The following is a 19,974-nucleotide window of genomic DNA, read 5'->3' as shown; positions in this document are numbered from 1 at the left end:
GAGGTACGGGTGCTAAGAACCTAACCCTAGCCCTCAGGAAGATCACGAAGTGCTCTTATCTACAGAGCCATCGCTCCACTCCTTGGGTTTACATTTTCTTCATTCACACTTGGCCGATAGGTGTTCTGATTTACCTTTGAGTTACCATGAATTTTGCTGCTGGAAAGAAATGCATTTCCTGTTGTCTTGTGTGTTTACCGAGTAGTGGAAATGCCAAGTCAATGTAATAACTCTTTTTTCACATTTTAGGATCTACCAAACTCTCTTCCAAAGAGGATGAGGCCATGCTTGCTTTCCCTTCTTGTTTTCTGTCTTTGGGAGAGTATGAGCTTGACAAGAACTATCTCACAGTGGCTTTGATTTGCACCAAAGTGACTGACATAGTAAATTATGATTGCTTAAACATCTTTTTTTGGAGAAATATCTAGTGAAGTCTTCTGTCATTTGTAATCGTGTTGATATTTATTTTAAAATCTGGGTCCCCTTTCTTGATATTTAACCCAAGTCTCAGTTGTGTTTGCCCATCCCAAAATCTTATCTGGGAAAAAGCTCTCCCAGTAGACATCCTTCTTTGGGTTGAAAAAAAAAAAAGATGTAGATTCTTAAAGAAATAGTTCTGATAATTTTCCTTTTTTCTATTCTTTGAAAGTCATACATTAATACAATGTATCTTAATTATATCTACTCTTACTCCCTCCTTCCAACTCTCTCTGCCCCTGACTTGTATCACCTCCCAGAGCATGTAGCAAACATACCCTTAAAAAAAATAACCCACTGATTCCAATTAGTGCTGCCCATGATGTGGACTAAGCTACTAAGGCATAGGCTGATTACCAGGGGCCACCCTCCCAAAGAAAAGTGACTCTCCATCTCCTAGCCGCCATCAAATGCCAACAGCTCCTCAGGAAAGAGTGGGGGCTCAGGCTCCTACTCTGTGCTTTGATTTTCAACCGACTTGATCATGTGACGGTCCTGTGCAGGTAAACATGGCTGCTGTGAGCTGGTGTGTGCAGCAGCCCTGTCATATCAAAGGGCAGCATTTAACAATGCTCCTCCCCTTCCATGATGCTCCCGAGCCTTAAAGGGCTTTGCTGGATACAGACGCCCCATCTATGGTTGAGCACTTCCAACCCCTTTCTCCTAGCAAACTGGGCAGTCTCTGCATTAAACTCTGCCCACTGCAAAATGGAATTTCTCTGATCAGGCTGAGAAGTTGAAAACAGTGTAAGGCTGTGGATTTACAAAGTCATCGTGGGTGTATTTTTAAAATAAACATCAAAAGTTTGTTGCCAAGATCTTCCTTTTTCTTGTCAGAACAAGGTGTGTACCACTTGTTAAATTCGCTATGATTTCATGTTTCCTATGGGAGGAAGTTTTTCACAGACGAGTGAATGGAAATATTGATCGAATGGCCTTTAAAAGTTAAAGTGCATTACATAACACATCATCCAATTTATACTGTCAAGAAATCCAAGCTGGCAATAAGAAATATCCTAATAGCAAAGAAAAAGAATCTTGACGATTAAACTATGATTCCTTGTCAAATATGAGAGAGCATCCTGCTTCAGAAAAGATATATACATGTTTTTTAAGATTCAGGCAAACAACATAATTTCCTTCTCCTTTTCTGAATCACCTGCTTGTGACACCCTGAGACTGTAAATGTATTTATTGAAAACCAACAGAAAACCCCATCTCCAGCACCATTGGACAAGGTTCTGCAGCACCCACTTACACATAGCTTATCTCTCTATCTTGCTAGAGTTGCTTCCCTGGTTGCTCCCTCCTTGCATACAGCAAAGGGCATCCCTCAAGCTTTTTAACTTAGAATGGGCACCAGGTCCCACCAAAACATGGTTTATGAGTCCAAGCTGCTGATTGAAGAGGCAAGATTTTACAAACTCTGTCAAATAAAGACAAGCTGTATTGACTCACTATCAAGTATCTTAAAACTACTCTTCCTTTCTTTCCCCCTTACTTTATGAAATTGAAAACATATGACCTTAAACTCTTTCCCAATTCCCAGTCTACTGATTCTGCTTTTTTCCTTTGTTCTAGTTTCTTAATGTGAGGAAAACTGAAGGAAGATATTCTTTTAAGCAAGTTATCTTGATGGGCAACAGGGCTTGGCTCCACTCCTCCTTTAAACGACTTACAGAGCATCTCTCACTCTTAACTCCCAAGACTTGGAGAATCTGGTCACTGGTTGTGGGTATCTGCCAGCGTGTTTGCTCCAGCACTTCCGATCTATTGTATACCTTGGCCAACTTCCCCAGAGAAGGGAGGTCCCTCATAAATTGAGGGAACATTTTATCAGGGAGTTTTTTCACCCTAACGTTCAACATATCAATAAAAGCTCCAATACGTCTATATGTAGCAGGTCTCATGGTTTCTAAAACTACCTAGACAGTAGGGAAGTCGGCATAATAAATCATCAACTGTTAAACCAACAGCTGACCTTTGCCCAGTTATGAGACTCTCACTGAGGATGAATTCAGCTTGGTTCACTTTCAGGGGATAGACCCTGAGCCAAGGGTACCTGGACTGGGACTTGGAATATTTGTAAAAACCTTTCTAAACCAGTAAGCTGATGGAAGAAGGGTCCATGGCCTCCTGTTCAGCACATATCTTAGGTTTAGAAGACACTTCTCTGTTGAGGAATTTTAGAATGGGGTCTTCAAAACATGGACCCAAGGTAAGCACCCCCACACCTAAATCCAGGACAATACTTAACAACATATAAGAAGCTTGACAGCTTTAAAATCTCAAACTGCTTTTCCCCCAAATATTTTATCTACCTGAACTTTTATTAATTTAAAATGCTGTGCCTTTCTGTGTTCACTCCTCGGGGATTGAAGCAGCAAGGTGGAGGGCTAGAGATATGGAGGCTGCTTCCCAAGCTTTTTCAACAACAAGGATGTATGCTCAGAGGGATGCAAAGGACTCAAACAATGGGCACAAGGTTTAAATGAAGTGAAGTGACACTAGCCACTTTCTGAGAGGATTGTTTAAATTTAGTATGTAAAGAATATTAAAATTGCAAGGGTCAGAAAGGAATTTTACCTCTATTACTGTAAAGTATCAAAAAAATAGCATAACCCCAGGGAGGGTACGCTCAACATCAGCAAATTGAGATAGGGTCACAAAATTTCCATGTCTCGGGGTGGCCTGAAAACAACAGAAAAAAAAGTGTTCCTAAGACTAAGACAAAAAAAGCAGAAGGAACTACTGCACTAAATGGACCAAGGCAGTGATGAGCCAGGGCAATGGAGACCTGCATGAAAAAATGACATTGAAGACCAGAATGCAGGAATGGAGACGTGGTTCAGCAGTTAAGAGCACTGACTGCTCTTCCAGAGGTTCTGAATTCAGTTCCCTGCAACCACATGGTGGCTCACAACCATCTATGATGGTGTTTGATGTCCTCATCTCTCTGATGCCTTCTTCTATCAGGCAGGCACACATGCATATAGAGCACTCGTATACATAAAATGCATGAATAAGTACATCCTAAAAAAAAAAATATCAGAATGCCCTCTTAGTACTGTATCTTCACACTACTTAAGCCTCCTAGAACTGAAAATGATCTACTGAGGGGTTCTGTTTTTTTTTCTTTTTTTTTCTTTTAGTAGATTAACATTCAAAAATGAAGCAAGTTTATTTTTATAAAATTAATTTCCATCCTGTCAAAGACTTCCAAACTATTGGATATAATCATTTATCTTCCTACGTGCTGAGAAGATACTTCTCTGTGAGGGATGGAAACACAGCCAGAAAAAGAAGGACTGAGATCTTCAGAGAATGGGCCTAAATTCCCACTGCCTAACCTAAGGGCCCACACCGAAAACCAGAACAGGAGTTCTTCCAGTGTAAGAAACTTTATAGCTTTAAAAAATCAAGTATTACAGTGTTATCCTTAACACTTCTAAGACATTCCAAATAAAAGGTGTTTTCCAGGGAGAATATATCATGAAGAAAAAACTCCCTAATGTCTCTTTACTGACCACTGACTTTCCTCTTTAAAATGTTGGTCATAATGCCTTACTTGATTCTCAAATGTATACGCCCTTTTCCCCACTCAACCTGGTAATGTAAACCTATAATTGAAAAAAATCAGGAGGGTGAGATAAGGCAATCATAAGGTCAAGGCCTGCCTGGGCAACTTCGGGAGACAATGTCTCAAAACTGAAAACTAAAATAAGGACCGGGGCACAGTTCAGTGATGTATTGCTCGCTTAGCATGCGTAAGGCCCCAGACTAGGAAAGCTCTCTATATAGCCTATAACAAAGATAGTCCGTATAGCTAGTGATGCTAGCTGGAATTACTTCTGCTTTCCTGTGTCCTAACTTTGAACCTGTGGAGCGGGAGAGAGCTTAGTGGTTGTTAGAATCTCCAATGTAAGTGGTCTCTTAGACTTTCGTTTTTATTTATCTTGTGAATCCTTCAAAATCAATGTTATGGAATACCCGTACAGGTAAATAATCACAGAACAAATCGGACTCTGTTCTTTGCTTACATCCTTGCCAACACTCCACCTTAGGCCACTCAGTATTGTGTTGTTTCTTCCCTTTCTCTTTTATGGAGCAAATTAGCAGTTGTCTCTAGGTTACTCAGTTTTTATTTGAAACATTTAAACCATTTTCCCCCAAGAACACCTTTGTGGCTATCCACGCCAAACACAGCAGCTGGATAACTTACTGTCTGTGCTGGCAACCTCCTGGGGAAAGTAGCTAATCAAAGTCTAAAAATGAAGTGGCCTGGTGTGTTATTAGGGGATATTCCGCAGCCCCGCTCACAAACCTCAGCTGAAGTAGCAATTAGGAAAAATATCAGACAGAGACGGCAAAAATTCCTATACGCTGAAGACCTTCAAGTTGTCAAATGTATATATGATATCCTTGTAGGTTATATTTAGCACAGAGAGCCCCAGTTTCTCTCAGAGACGTGTAAAAACTCATCTATCCTGACAGTTCCCTGTTGGCCGTGCCTCTGAGAAGTCAATTATTCTCACCAAAGTCAATTTTAATTTATGCACCCTACATTGCCTCTGAATTTCTGTGTGACTTTTTAATAGAAGATGGAATATCTCCTTTAAGGAGAATGCTTTTCTGGACAACAGCGATAGAAAACTCTGACCCTGATTCATTCCCCCCCCACACACACACACACAAAATGTCCTAAAGAAACAAGTGTTTTCATCACATAATTTTCACTAAGAGGTCCAAGATCAATTATTCTTCATCTACAGGGACTCCAGTGGCACTAGGCCAGGCACAACGGATGGCAAGAAAGGTTAAATTAATTAACCTGTAGTTGATTGATTGCAAAAATGGCCTCCGTGGTATGCTTTGATTGATAGATTGTGTAATCAAGAGGAAATGACTCTTCCTGTTTTTTTCCTGCCCTTGTACCCGGGCTGGCCTTAAGTTGGGCTTTGGCTAATCAATGAGATAATTCCATTCTCATTGGCCCACAAGGAAACCATGGCACTGCCATGGAGATAGCCTAGCCTTAACCTGCGGATGGCTGACAAATACTTTCAAGCTGAGCTGACCTCATTCTCCAAGCTAAAAACATCAAATGCGGAATAAAACCGACGAAGATTAGCTAAATCATCTAGCTAACTGACCAGCAGCTGACCCCTAGAGGTCACTGCCCTCAGCTATGGCAGCCAGGCTGGCTCAAAACACCAGAACAGTTGCTCTAACCGTGTCAGTATTTGCAAAGGACTGTGGGTTGTAGCCACTAAGCTCTGGGGTGATTTGTAATACAGAAGGCACTAACTGGTAGGAATTTTTTTTTTTATTATAAGCTACCTGAAAGGGGTTTAGAAATGGGGACTCCATGTGGGAAATTAGACGCCCTCATTTCAAACTAACCCTCTGCCATGAGCTTGTCGGTCCTGAGCCGACTGTCCCCTCACGGCACCTTAGATGTGAGAGTCTTCTAAGTTTTGCTCTTGTGGGTTGTATTCTATTCTAGCATCTATACATACATTTCTAAAACCTCCGATGATAAAGAAAGGTTGATTCTTTTGCATAATTGAACATTTGCTGATTTTTCTAAGATACATGTTTGTATATCAAGTATGGAAATATTCTAAAAAGTTGAGTTGATGTGCTATTTCTCCACTCTGCCCATTCTCAATGGAGAGAAACTTTGTTCCAGCCTAGGCACGGGCAGTGGGCAGTAGGGGCAGGCAGGGGGACGGGGGACTAGGTCCTGTCTCAACAAGGTGGTGGGCCAGACTTAGTTGACTTTGCAGGGGAGGCCTTACCCATTCTGAGGAGGGGATGGGGGCTGTGGTAGGGGGAAAGTGGGGGAGTGGGAGGAGAGGAGGGAGGAAGAACTGGGATTTTCCTGTAAAAAATAAACAAACAAATGAAATACAACTGTTAAGAGTCTCTGAAGGTGTATTTTTAGATAGTTTTGCAATTTTTGACTGAAAGCGCAAGTCAGACAAACACAATCTACAGAATCAGCATCCTGGACGACCAGGTAAGGGGGCAGAGCAGAAGCCGCATCCGAGCAGGTGCTGATATACATTGGCAGTACGCCAAGCAGAAGGACCACAGCTGCTGCCCATGCATCCAGTCACTGTTGATACAGCACACGGGCAAACACTTGCCCACCAGAAATTTTCCTCCAGAACGGGACTCAGCATTCACACAGCTGCTGCCTGGGTCGTGCCCTAATGGCCACGGGCACTCTGAGGCTTCCTCGAAGGCCTACTAAAAGTGCATCAGCGCTGGGACTTTAGCTCGGTGGTACAATGCTTCCCTAGCGTGTGTGAGGCCCTGAGCTCAAATCCCTGGTATAGTGGAAGTAAACAAGAATACCACAGGTCTGTTTCTATCTCAACGGTGTTCTCATGGGCAACAATGCCTAGCAACAATGCCTAGGACTTGCGCCCCTCCCCAAGCATCGCCATCAATTGTCTCCCATGTGAACCTCATGGTTTCAGCTCTCGGAGCCACACAGTGAAGCCTCCACCATTGAAAGAACAAACAAGGTAAGCACCAAAAACAGAGCTACAGAACTGACTAAGAGACCCCTGAGTCTGCCAACCAGGGAAAGCCACACACGAGGGAGTACAGGGATGTGGCTTCCGTGCTCGGGTGGGCACACTGGCCACATCCTTCAGAGTCCTGCTATGGGAGGTTCCCTCTCTCGTTCACAGATGGCGCGTTCCTGTCTGGTGAACAGGATACCGGCGTGCAGCTCAGAGAAGTCTAGTAGGAAGAAACCTATGCCCTATGAAAGCACAAAAGCTTAAGATGACTCCTTGCCCTCTGTGCCTGAACTGCTGCAAAGGACAGGCTTAGGAGTGGGAGGAATCACGGCATCCCGCTGAGAGAGAAATAACTGGACCAGTATCTTCCATCTTAGGTTACTACTGCTCTAAGTTTGCCTGTCTCCATCTCTGCTCCCCACCCCCACCCGTGTGTGTGTGTGTGTGTGTGTGTGTGTGTGTGTGTGTGTGTTGTTAGCATGTGTTGTTAGCTGGGTTGCAAACTTATTTCAGTTGTATGCTTTTTTTGTTGTTTTTGTTCCTTTTCTCTTGTTTCATTGTTTTTTTTCCCTAGTGTTTTAGTTGTTTAATTTCTCCTTATTGTTTTTTGTTTTGTTTTGATTTGCCTGTTTGTTTGCTTTTGTTTTTCTAGACAGGGTTTCTCTGTGTAGCTCTAGCTGTTCTTAAACTCACTCTGTAGACCAGGCTGGCCTTGAACTCAGAAATCTGCCTCTGCCTCCAAAGTGGTGGCATTAAAGGCATGTGCCACCACTGCTTGGCATTGTTTATATAATTACTTACAACATATATAATTACTTATAACTTTGTACATTAAGTATTAAGCCTCAGTGTTTGAGTTCCTGTCACATCATAACAGACCCTCATGACTGTCCCTTCCTTTTCTAAAGTAACAGAAACCCTTTCTTCTGCATCTCTGATAGTCTTCCTACCATGCTCACACCTGCAGCTCATACGCCATGATCTCCACACCTCAGCTACTCTTCTCTCCCTCTCCCCTTGCTTCCGTTGCAAACTTCAGCTCTGACACACTTTACTCTAAATAATCTCGAAACCGTACTTTCTCCAACCAGAGCCCTGTACCAGTCTCTGAGCCTCACCTGGCAAGTGTAGTGTCAAAGGCTAGACCAGGACTGCGGATAATTACGTGAGAGAGGGAGACAACTTCATCCTCCCACTAAACAGGGAGGGAAATTCGCTTCCTAGTGAAAATGTATTTCCAGAAGGACTCAAAGAAAACAAAACAAACAAGCAAAGCAACCAAGAACTATTAGAGATCGGTAGGGATGGATCATCAAAATATAGTGTGTATATACAATGGAATTTCATTCAGCTGTAAGGAAAAAAGAAATTACAAACTTTGCACAAAATAACTGTACCTGGAAAATAGTTCAATGTAATATAACCCCAGGCCAAAGTGAGAAACAGTGCATGTTCTCACTCATACGTGGATCCTGGCTTCTAATTTTCACACATGTGTGTTTAGATGAGAATGTTTATAGAAGCCTGGAAACCAGAATAAAGTCCACGAGAGGGGAGAAAACTAGGTGGCCGTGTGATAGTAGAACATATTTGATGTGAAAATGGAAGAAAGAATCCTGGGGGAAGGGAAAAGCTTAAGACAGGGGTAGGGACAAGGAGATGAGGGCGAAGAAAGTATCAACTAAAAATAAGGATTTATGAAAAAAACAGAGAGAAACCTGATAATGGATAAGAAAAAAAATCAACAGTTTAAATGCATGGATGCATAAAACTGTTCCCAGAAAACAATCATGTTTTAAATCTAAGTACCAGTTATAGGCTGCCACCCTGAAGTAAGTCACGTAGCTTGGAAGACCCCCTCCCCCAGACACTACAAGCTTTTGCCTACCAGACCTAGATCACAAGACTCAGTTGCTGAAGACACCATTTACACTGGTCACTAGAACTAGGATTGAAGACCACTTCCCTGCTGGGTGAACAGACTAAGAGAATTCTGGGAAGAGGAAAGGCAGAGACACAGTGACCAGTCAGATGCAGAGGAAGCAAGTAATTAATTTAAACACCTCACTACCAACCACCCTTGGATGTCTACTAACCCTTGTTCTTACCTTTGCTCTGTTTGGAAGAAAGCTGGTATCTACTGTGTCCTAAGCCACTCATTTTTTTCAGATTGATGTTAACTAAATCTCTCTTGTATGAAGGAGTTTAAATTATCAGATTATCAGGTTAGTTTACATACATATACAACCAACTGATAAAAAACATAGCTCATTCAATTTATTCATATGTAAGTCGGTTGTTGAGGTTATGCTATATATCAAATATCCAAATAACATTGCAATAAGTGTTAATATTATGGCCACAGATCTGGATGTCAACTAATGGCTCTGGTGATCAGTGTTAAGTCTGTTTCTTCTCCTTTTATATTTTGACTGAAATTCAAGGAGGAATAGCATGAGACCAAAAACCATTTCGTTTTTCTGATCACAGTGTGCAAGAGCAAAGCCTAACAGGCCAAGTTATTTACGTGCTAACAGTTCACAGTCAATCCCAAATTCAAAAGGCTAGAAAGCCCATTGTACCCTCAACAGGAAGGAAACTGGGTGAATATTCACTGAAATGATTTCCAATTCTCATATCCGAGACATGTGATTTTCAAAGCTGGAGCCCTATCTAAACAAACCCCTGAACAACAACCTCTCTCCCAGGCCTTGCTGGCTCCCTGTGGAGCTGCTCAGCTTTTAGATTTCGCCCCAAGTAGATTTTGGCTTGAACAAAGCTCATGGTGGGTGGCAGCAGATGCCGAAGATTTGAACTCACAGGACAAGCATTCTAAATTAGTAACAGAATTCCATGGCCCACGTCACAACATTAAAAATAAGCCTTTGCTCCATCCATGGCTGATGGCCTTGCTGAAGACATTTGAAATGCCTCATTTAAGACGTTGAAGTAATTAGGTTAGCCAGCAGCCGTGGCCATGATGTTTTCCATCCCAGCTCACTGCTCTGCTTCTGGGAAGACGGCTCTGTGAAAGCCGGAGCTGCAGGGGGAACATGTCTAGCCAAACAAGTCAGGCACGGAGACAAACGGCAGCCGAAAATGAGAAATCTGCAAGTCGATGGTGCCTCTGAGTGCTTCTTTCTGTGAACATCCCTTTGTTTGCTCTTTGCGTCCTCCAAAGGAGAGAAATGTCAACCTTTGTCACAGTATTTTATTAAGGTCCTCAAAGAGAGAAGGTGTCTATTGGGTTCTCTGTTCTCAGACTCCTGTTAATTTTTTAAAAAATGAAACGTGGAACAGGATAATCTTATTTAGAATTCAAGACTGAATCTGGGGGAAAGAGGGAACAAGCACATGGATATGACCCGACATTTTGTAGTAGATTCAAGTTTCCTTATATTTGTGTCAGCCAGAAGTGCACTGGCAGACAGTATGGACTCTAAGAGTCCCTGTTAACTGCCTAACTGATAGACAATTGATTACATCAGCTCAATCTTGGTACACGATCACATTCCAAGGGAACACAAGTTCCTTGTCAAACTACATAAGACTCAAAAAAATATCAAAGGTAGGAATTATTACTATTATTATCATCATCACCAAAAATCATAACCACTTACTTATCTTCTCAACTATGGGGGTTATTTAAGCAAACTGATTCATTCCGGTGTTTCCCATCTGTTTTTCAAAGATGTATTTAAAATATCTGGAATCTGGTCAAACAGGCAGAAGACTCTCTGTGGATTAGAATGTAAGTATGCACCAGGAGAATGTGTGCTGTGTTGATGCTTCTAAATAATGTCCTCATTGGCATCTTTTACTCATTCTCTGGGTCCAGAGTTCCTCTTGTCGTGCATCCTGTGAAATCAATGTTCTGAGCTTAAGAAAAAAAAATGAGGATGAAGCTTGGTTCAGATTACAGTCCCATTATTTAATTACCTTTTTAAATTTGGATGAGCAACTTTGTGTTTATGGAAGCATTTTCCATGAAATGTTTATGGATAATGAACCCTACTTTAAAATATTATTACCATGTTGAAATTGAAAATTTGAGTACCACTCAAGCCTGTGTCAATTCTTAAAGAGAGTTGAGTTAGAAAGGCCAAAGTTTCCTATGTAAGCCACTTTTCAAAACACATTTCTTCGTTTCTATTCTGTCCCATAAGAAGATATAAAGGCTTCTTGGCTACTGTGGGCTAAATATTGCATCCCTTCTCTTCTAAAGCCAAATGCAAAAGCCCTGCTCCTCATGGGATGGAATTTAGATGTGGGACCTTTGGGGGGTATGATTGATTATCTTGGTTTCTCACTTCACTGTCTAGGGCAGGTAAAACATACCTGTGAGTTCGTGGGGACATTGGCTTATAGGACAGTGACTTGAGAGAAAGATCTGCACGAAATCTGCATGACAACCTCCAGAGGCTTGGACATATGGACCCTGGAAGACATTGTTTTCCTTTTGAATGAGTGTTTTGGTCAGCCCTACCATCATCTGCTAGCATAAGGTGCTCTCTTCCTTGACTCTTCCAAGTGAACTCCTACAAATGACTTTTCAGGAGTCTTTCAAACCTTCAGTGCTAGACCAAGACTGCTGAGGCAACCAGCTTCTTGAATCGAGCAATTACCTGGTCCCCTCTCCAGCAGCACAGCCAGCCACCTGTTGTTGAACTACTTAGTCCCCCTATTATGTAAGCGAATGCAACAAGTCTTTTATTGTATACTATCTGTTCCTCTAGCAAGCCCTGACTAACATGGGAGGTAACTGGGTTATGAGGGTACAGCACTCATGATAAGATTAACAGATGCCCTTTTAAGAGAAGGCAAGAGTGAAGCTTGATTGGCTGTGTGAATGAGCAAGACAAGCATCTCAGCTATCATTAAGAAAATAGACAGCACTCGGGAAGCAGAGATAAGCAGATCTCTGTGAGTTTGAGGCCAGCCTGGTCTACTTGAGCTAGTTGCAGGACAGGTTCCGAAGCTACAGACAAACTCTGCCTTAAAAAACCAAAGAAGAAAGGAAAGAAGGAAGGAAGGAAGGAAGGAAGGAAGGAAGGAAGGAGGAAGGAAAGAGAAAGAAAGAAAGAAAGAAAGAAAGAAAGAAAGAAAGAGAAAGACAGACATCAACCAATTCTGGTAGAGGTGCATGGAAAAGGGAACCTTTATGCACTGCTGGTGGGCATGCAAATTAGAACAGCCACTACACAAATCAGTATAGGGATTCCTCAAAACAATGGATATATGCCCAATGGAAATCAAGCCAGTATACCACAGAGATATTTAAATATCTATGCTTATTGCTGCACTGTTCATAATAGATAAGATATGGAACCAGCCTAGATGCCCATAAACAGAAGAATGAACAAAAATATGCATATGTAAACATGTATAAGCAATGGTGCTGCTTCTCATTCATAGTGAAAAAGGAAATTATATAGTATTTGGTGGAAAGGGTAGACCTGAAGACTGTGATGTCAACTGTAATAAGCAGACTCATGCAAAAATCACATTGTCAATTGGTGTGGGATTCCCCTCTGTATGCTGTAAATTCCATTGGTTAATAAAGAAACTGTTTGGAGCCTACACAGGGCAGAATAGAGCTATGCATGGAAAACTAAGCTGAATGCTGGGAAAAAGAAGCATTTCAAACCTTCAGTGCTAGACTAAGAGTCAGTGAGAAACTATGTAGCCCCTCCAGAGACAGATGCGGGACAGAATCTTGCCAGTAAGCCACACCCACTTGGTGATAAACAGATTAATAGAAATGGGTTAAATTAAGATGTAAGAGCTAGCTATTAAGAAGCTAGAGCTAACAAGCCAAACAGCGATTTAATTAATACCGTTTCTGTGTGGTTATTTCAAGGTTGAGCATCTGGAAACAAACAGGCAACCTCCTACAACAGTCTCTCATAAACAGAATCTAACTGTATGTATATATGTATGTTTTTATGTAAAAAGTAGAAGAAATTACCCTATTTTTGGTACAAAAGGACTACCAGAAAAGGAAGATATTTGAGAATAGGTCATGGAAACAAATATGAACAAAACACATAATATGTGTGTATACATACATGAAAATGTCATAATGAAAACTACTGTGAAAAATGAATATACACTAAATATTAAAGCATCCATCTGCATGCTAAGAAGATGGCTATTATCATCCAGCAAATCAGCTGGCACCTTGCTCTGAGGCCTGGTGGGAACTTTGTCTGCTCTTAAGTCATCCTTCCCTGGTCTTTTCATCCCAGAAACCTGAGCACAGAGTGCTAATCCACTAAGGTGTCCTTGAAAAATATAATTTCTATAGGCTGGACATTGAGCGTTAGAGATTTCTTTCCAGTGAGAACAAGCAATTTAAAAGCTGGAAGACAAGATAGAATACCTCCAATCATCTGCTCCCAGGCAAAATGGAAAACAGCTAGGTGCCTGCTCTCTGGTCCACACAATCCACCTCATAGCTTGTTTCATAGGTTTTCCCTATCGATGATCTTTGCGAACTTAATTGAACTTCAACTTGTTCCTGTCTACTTTCATTAACTGTCTAAACAGGGCCCTAAATGTCTGGTCCCCTGATGCGTTCACCAAGCTGTCTGAATTGCCTATTAAATCATCATTCTCTAACAGGGTGCCAAACACAAGAAGGGGTCTTCAGGACCCTGCAGAGCTGGGGCAGTCAGCAGCATTCACAGAGGGAGCAGTGGAGGATGAAATGAGGCCTGAGCCATAATCCCAGGCTACATGTTGGCAGCCACCTTCTTTCTAAAGTTCACTGAACTCTTTAGAATCAAACTGTCCAGGATTGAATTGTCTAGGATTGAACAGTGCAGGCATCGCACAGCCTATCAGGAGAGTTCCAGAAGTTCTATATGTACTGTCTGGAGTTCTGGGGAGTTTCATAACCTGCTACTTGTGGAACTGAGAAAACTTATTCTGCTAAGCATTTTAGTTTAAAGATGCTACCATGTGGCCAGTATCCACAACTGTCTTGAAGACTTTTCACAGAAGCCTCTACCACCCAAGGGGGAAAAATGCTTGTTATTGTTCACATGGCCAATGTACACATGATTAAAGGGCCTTGGAAAGAGAAAGAATGATGCATTCTTGAAAACCAGTGAAAATCGTTACTGTTAATGGAAGAGAAGATAGTTTGTAAAGATTTGGTAATTTCATTTACTCAGTTGAGCTATTTAAAAAGAAGTTCTGTTCCCCCCCCCCCACTATTAGACATTCTCCATTATTAGACAACAGCCATCTGTTAGAGTCATGTGCTCACCAGGACAAGAATTCTTTCACACTTCGGACCTATACTGTTGACAGTTTCAATAATGTGTTTGTAAACCGTGATGTCTTCTCATCCTTAAAAGTGAGTCATCTGTCTTCCTTCCATATGGAAAGGAATTCAGCAGCAATAGCTTATAAAACTTGCCATGTGTGTTAGAAAGAGCTGTGTCTCTTGTACTTGACCCTGACTTCTCATCCCGTGCTCAGAGTGTGCGGAGTACTTGATTTTCTTTCCCCCAATGCCTGAAATAGAGTGTATCCTCAATAAATTCTTATTAGCTTGGTAAATGAATAAAATAAAGTCATACCAATAAACTGTTTTTCTTTCCAAACCTCTGTGAAATTTATGTCTTAAATATAAATTTCTTTAAGGCAAAATTATCATGTATAATAAGATATAATATAGTCAGTGTGTTTATAAATAATAAATAGCTATATCTATCCCTTGCTAGGAATAGATAAGGAGATAGAATGTACTGCTACTCATTGAATATCAAGTGTTTCCAAGTATTTTTCCTGTTCATTTGGTCATCACTGTGTCCTTCCTAATGCAGCATGAATACTTCCCTAGACACTTCTCTTAAAGTGTGGCCAGGAACTCCATTTTCGGGCTTGTTTGGAACCTTCAGAATCAGAGTCTTCAGTTTTGAACAAAGGAAGACCACAGTCAGACCCAAGTTCACAGGCTTCTGTGAGGCACTACTCAACTCTACCTGAAAAAGCAGCCAATGCCCAAGACACCCAAGTCTCCAATAGCCCTTCTCAGGTTCGTCTTCCTCTGTGGATTCATAATAGGTTATAGGTTAGAGGCCAGATGTCCCTACGTCTATTCCTTTCTAAAAAAAAAAAAAAAAAAAAAAAAAAAGGTTGTCTGAGGCACTAAGTAATTTGGGTAGAAGAGCTCCTTAAGAATAAAAGCCTTTTTATTTAGAAGGAGAAAAAGACAAGATCATCTGAGTAAATTGTGAGTGTGGGGATCACAGGAGAGGGGAGGAAGAAAGGAGAGTGGAGAAAAATGTATAGCACATTAAAAATGACAAAAAAAAGAGTTCAAAAAAATATTAGCCTTTTATGAATTGTAATATGATGTTGCCTTGTGTTTTCTTTCTGTCTTAGTGTGTGTATGTGTGCCCTTGTACACACAAGCAGAGGTTAGAGAAGGATGTCAGCGTTCTTTCTCTATTGCTCTCCACTTATTCCCTTGATGCTAATTGAATCTAAGAGACAAGATATTAACTGGGCTGTCCAGCCAGTGAGGGCCCGGGAGCAGAGAAAAAGCCTCTGCTCTTCAACATTAGAATAATAGACATGTGCAGCCATGCCTGACTTTCTCTTGGGTGCTGGGGATTTGATCTCAGGTCCTCATGTTTGCATAGCAAACTCTCTCTCCCTTGAGCCATCTCCTTGGGCTTTTGTGTTTTGTTTTCTGTGTCTTGCCTACCTGGGTTCCCCTTGTTGTAACGAAGTGGCTCTCAGCCCGACCATGCACGGAGTGCTTATAAGTACTTGGTTTTAGTATTTTATGAAGATGATAGGCATAATGATGATGACAGGGTGGTAATGATATGCCGAGAGAGCTTTAAATGTCTCCTCAGAATAATTCTCATCAATCCGCACAGAATTCTAAGCAACTGTGTTTGCAAGCCAGGAACTGCAGAGCCCAGCCCTGACTTAACACAGACTCGCATGGGGAAGGCAGTCGTGTGAAGTGTCAGATCAGAGCACAGGTCTGACTTAGCACAGAGGTAGGGAGAGCGGTGTGACAGATCCCAGCCCAGCCCTGACTTAACACAGAGGCACATGGGGGAGGCAGCTGAGTGGAGTGGAAGATGATACAAAATTTGGGATACCCAGCAGAAGTCTGAGCACTCTTACTTTGACCTGCTTTTACATAGGAAAGACAAAATTTTTAACAGTTTTTTTCAATATAATATTTTCATGTTTCAACGGTATAGATTAATGTGAGCCTATAATTAAGAATCCTGGAATAGCTAGGATTAAGTTTCTTAAGAGCAGTATTGAAGAGATTGATAAGATTGGCTTGCAGCCTGTTTTAGGTTCTTGGAGGCCGGTACAAATTCTTTGCATGTTTCAGATTCAGACCTAGGCTTTGGAAATACCTAAAATGTTATGACAATGAGAATGTCCCTACTGATAGCACTTACAAATTGCAGATCCGGAATTATTTGAAGAAGCTGGAGTACACAATTAAGAAAGACCATAGAAGAATCTCCTTGTATGGCCACATTCTAGAAAGGGTGGTTAAAAAAAAAAAAAATCTCGCTGGAATGTGTTAAAGTCGGATTGTCTGGAGTTGAAGTAATGTGCTAGATGCTTTCTAGTGAAGAATTCCATTTCAGCAATTCTACAAATTTGAGTTTACATTTTCATTCCTGGGTGGGAATTTATTTCAGTTCGGAATTACAAACCTGGCAAGTTCAGTCGCGATGATATCAAACCCAGATGTCCAGCCTTCTACTTTCAATTTCCTTTGCCACACTGAGGCTTGTGGTCTTACAAGTCCTTAGAAACTCTTCAAAATAAAAAAGGTATCAGGATTTATATTCACTCAAATATGCGTGTGGCAGGTTTCCTAAAGCTAAACAAAGAACCACCATTCTGAATTGTCTTCTAATAACGCGCTGGTGACACTTCTCCCACCAAACAGTGGGTCCTGTGAACTATGCCCTTGAATCTAGGCAGATCTCTGTGATTGCCTTTACAGGTAAATGAAGACAAAGTGATACGATAAGATTTTTTAAGATTGGATCATAAAAATGACACTCTTGCTTTGGTTTCTTGGGACACTGGCTTTAGACTTAACCACCATACTATGAGGATGTCTAAGGTATGTGGAGAGACACAGGTGTTCCAGCCAACAACACCAACTAAATTCCTGGCCAATAGCCAGTGAGCACCACTTCAGCAAGCTTTCATGCCTCAGCCATAGTCAACTGTAGGCCATGGGGAAGAAATACCATTCCTTTTGTAATTTTTAGGCTCATTGTCTGAGATCCCTATAACAAAGATAAAGATGAATAAAGGGTCTAAACGTATTGAGTGTAAATATGACCACCAACACTGGGCCTTTCATTAGGAAACAACGCTCATAAAGTAGCTACTTTATGTTTTGGGGTTTCTCCGTGTTTTTACCAGTCCTGACTGTCCTAGAACTCTCTTTGTGGACCAGGCTGGCCTAGAACTCTCTTTGTGGACCAGGCTGGCCTAGAACTCACTGAAACCTGCCCGCCTCTGCCTCCCAAGTGCTAGGATTAAAAGCATCACCACTGCCACCTGGCTATTTGTGTTCTTTAACAGTGGGTTTATTTTAGTTGTGTTTCTGTTGCTGTAATCAAACACTGTGACCAGAGGCAATTTAAAGAAGTAGGCTTATGTTGGTTATATTGGCTTGAGGCTTCTAAGGGCTAAGAGTCTGTAATGACAGAGACTGCATGGCAGAAGTGGGAAGCTGGCTGAACACATGTCAATTTCCTATGTATGCAGGAAGCAGAGAAAGTAAACAGGAAGTGGGACCAGGATATAAACTCTAAATCCTGCCCTCAGTAATGTACTTCCTTCATAATCATCTCAAAAAGGAACTGCTAACCAGGAACCAAGTATTAAGACACATGAACCTATGGAGAACATTTCTCATTCAGACTAGCTTAAGATCTGATAAAGAATGAAATAACACCATACAGCATTCTGAGCCAAGGGTAGCCTGGAGAAACTTTATCAAAATGTGTTCAGGTGCCTCTCAGCATCCTTGTCTGAAAGACAAAGATACTCTTTTCCTCCAGTTAATAAGACTCTTGCATCAGGGTCTTACAACATACCTTAAGGGAATAGGATGGAGGAAGCTCAGACTGATCTTCCTGTACATGATTTTCTCAAAATTGCTTTTGTTTAATTTAAAAGCTCCAGCCAGCGGTAGTGGTGTATGTCTTTAATCCCAGTATTCAGGAGGCAGAGGCAAGCAGATCTCTGTGAGTTCAAGGCCAGCCTGGTCTACAAGAGCTAGTTCCAAGACAGTTAGGGCTGTTACACAGAGAAACCCTGTTTTGAAAAACAAAACAAAACAAACAAAGGTAAAGAGCTCCATGTGTCTATGTACTCCACATGATGTCAGCATGTCTTGAAGTCCGTCAAGCCATAAAACACCCTACCACACAGACGCAGTTAAGCCTCAGAACTCTGAAAAGCAATCAGAAAATGCTTTTGATTATTTTAAAACTTCCATCAGCAGATAAAAATACCTAATGCCTAGTGTTAACTAGGGCAGAAGGCCTGTGGTTCTGAAAAGCTAACTAAATATTCTTCCTTGAACTACTGACTTACCATTTGAATTGATGCTGTTGGTTTTATGCCATGAAGTAATAGCTTCCACTTAAGAGGGCTGTTGGAGTTAGCTCATAAGCCAGACATTATTCTACCCAAAAAAATTAGTTCCTCTGTCCAACTTCCCCGATGTTGCATGTGACATCAATTTTCTAACCACTTTGAGATAATCTTCATTTAGATCTTCTAAAACTCCGTATTTACAGTGCCTTCTGAATTCCCTGGGTCAGGATTTCTCTAGTAACTGTTAGCTTCTTTTCCTTCTTCCTCCACATTTCTAGTCTTAAGATCTGCTATTAGAATAACCTTCTTTAAAATTGTATTTGCTGTGTCATTTGTCGTGAGTGTGTTATGTCAGAAACATAGATGGGCACACATGTATTTTTCCTCGATGCCCCAATGTGTTTCATAATGAATTCACAAGCTAAGTCACTGTATTGGCTGCAATTCTCCAAGTGTTTTCAATTTTTGTTGTTAGGTTTCAGTTAGCAAACACGTATTGTTTTATTCCAGTCTTAACTACTAATATTAACTCAGATCACATGGTACATTTCACACCATACACACCACTCAGTAATTATATCTATAACATCTTTGTCTGTCTACCACCTATCTGTCTGTCCGTCTATGCCACAGAATAGCTATAAAAAAGAGAAGGAGGCCATAGGAGAATTCAAGGTACTCCATGAGGCCTATTGAAGGCAGAAGCAGGAGGATGAGGGATGGAAAAAAAGTCTGAGCAGCATGTAGAGGAGTTAAATAAATAACTCCACTGAAGGCCACCACAGAGCCAAGCTGCAGGGCCACAGGTTCGAGCCTCGTCTCAATATTGAGTCAAATTGCTAGTCAAGGTGAGGTACAGGACAATGAAATATATAGGGGAAGAGTGTAGAAGCAAGTCCAGACATATAAGCAAGCTATGAACAGGTGACAATTCAAACAGGCCCCATAAATAACGGGGACTAAGCTGAGTTGAAGTTCACTGGAGAGTTGGGAGTTGTTTATCTACTGAATATAGGTAAGATGACAGACGGCTAGGCATGGACACCATCTCAGGGTTCCTCTTTTTAAGAACTGTCCCTTCCTCTTTATAAGAGCTGTCCCCTTCTCCCAAGTCTAGTTTGTCCAGTGAGTTCTCTAGTTTTTCTAATATGATTTTAGTTTCCTTACCTGCTCATAGAGTCCCTACCTATTGGGCTTGGGAAAATGACTATGACTTCAACAATGCTGTTGAGGATGCAAGGACAAAGGAGCACTCATTCCCTGTTGGTGGCATTGCAAACAGATGCAGCCACTATGGAAACCCATGTGAAGAACTCTCAAAGAGATAAAAGCAAATCTA

This window comes from Microtus oregoni, unplaced genomic scaffold, assembly GCF_018167655.1.
Source record: "Microtus oregoni isolate MIOR12 unplaced genomic scaffold, Mior012 000020F_ref0000438, whole genome shotgun sequence".
In the NCBI taxonomy this organism is placed as follows: domain Eukaryota; kingdom Metazoa; phylum Chordata; class Mammalia; order Rodentia; family Cricetidae; genus Microtus; species Microtus oregoni.
The sequence above is the reverse complement of the archived record's forward strand: the minus strand, read 5'-3'. Positions refer to the sequence as shown.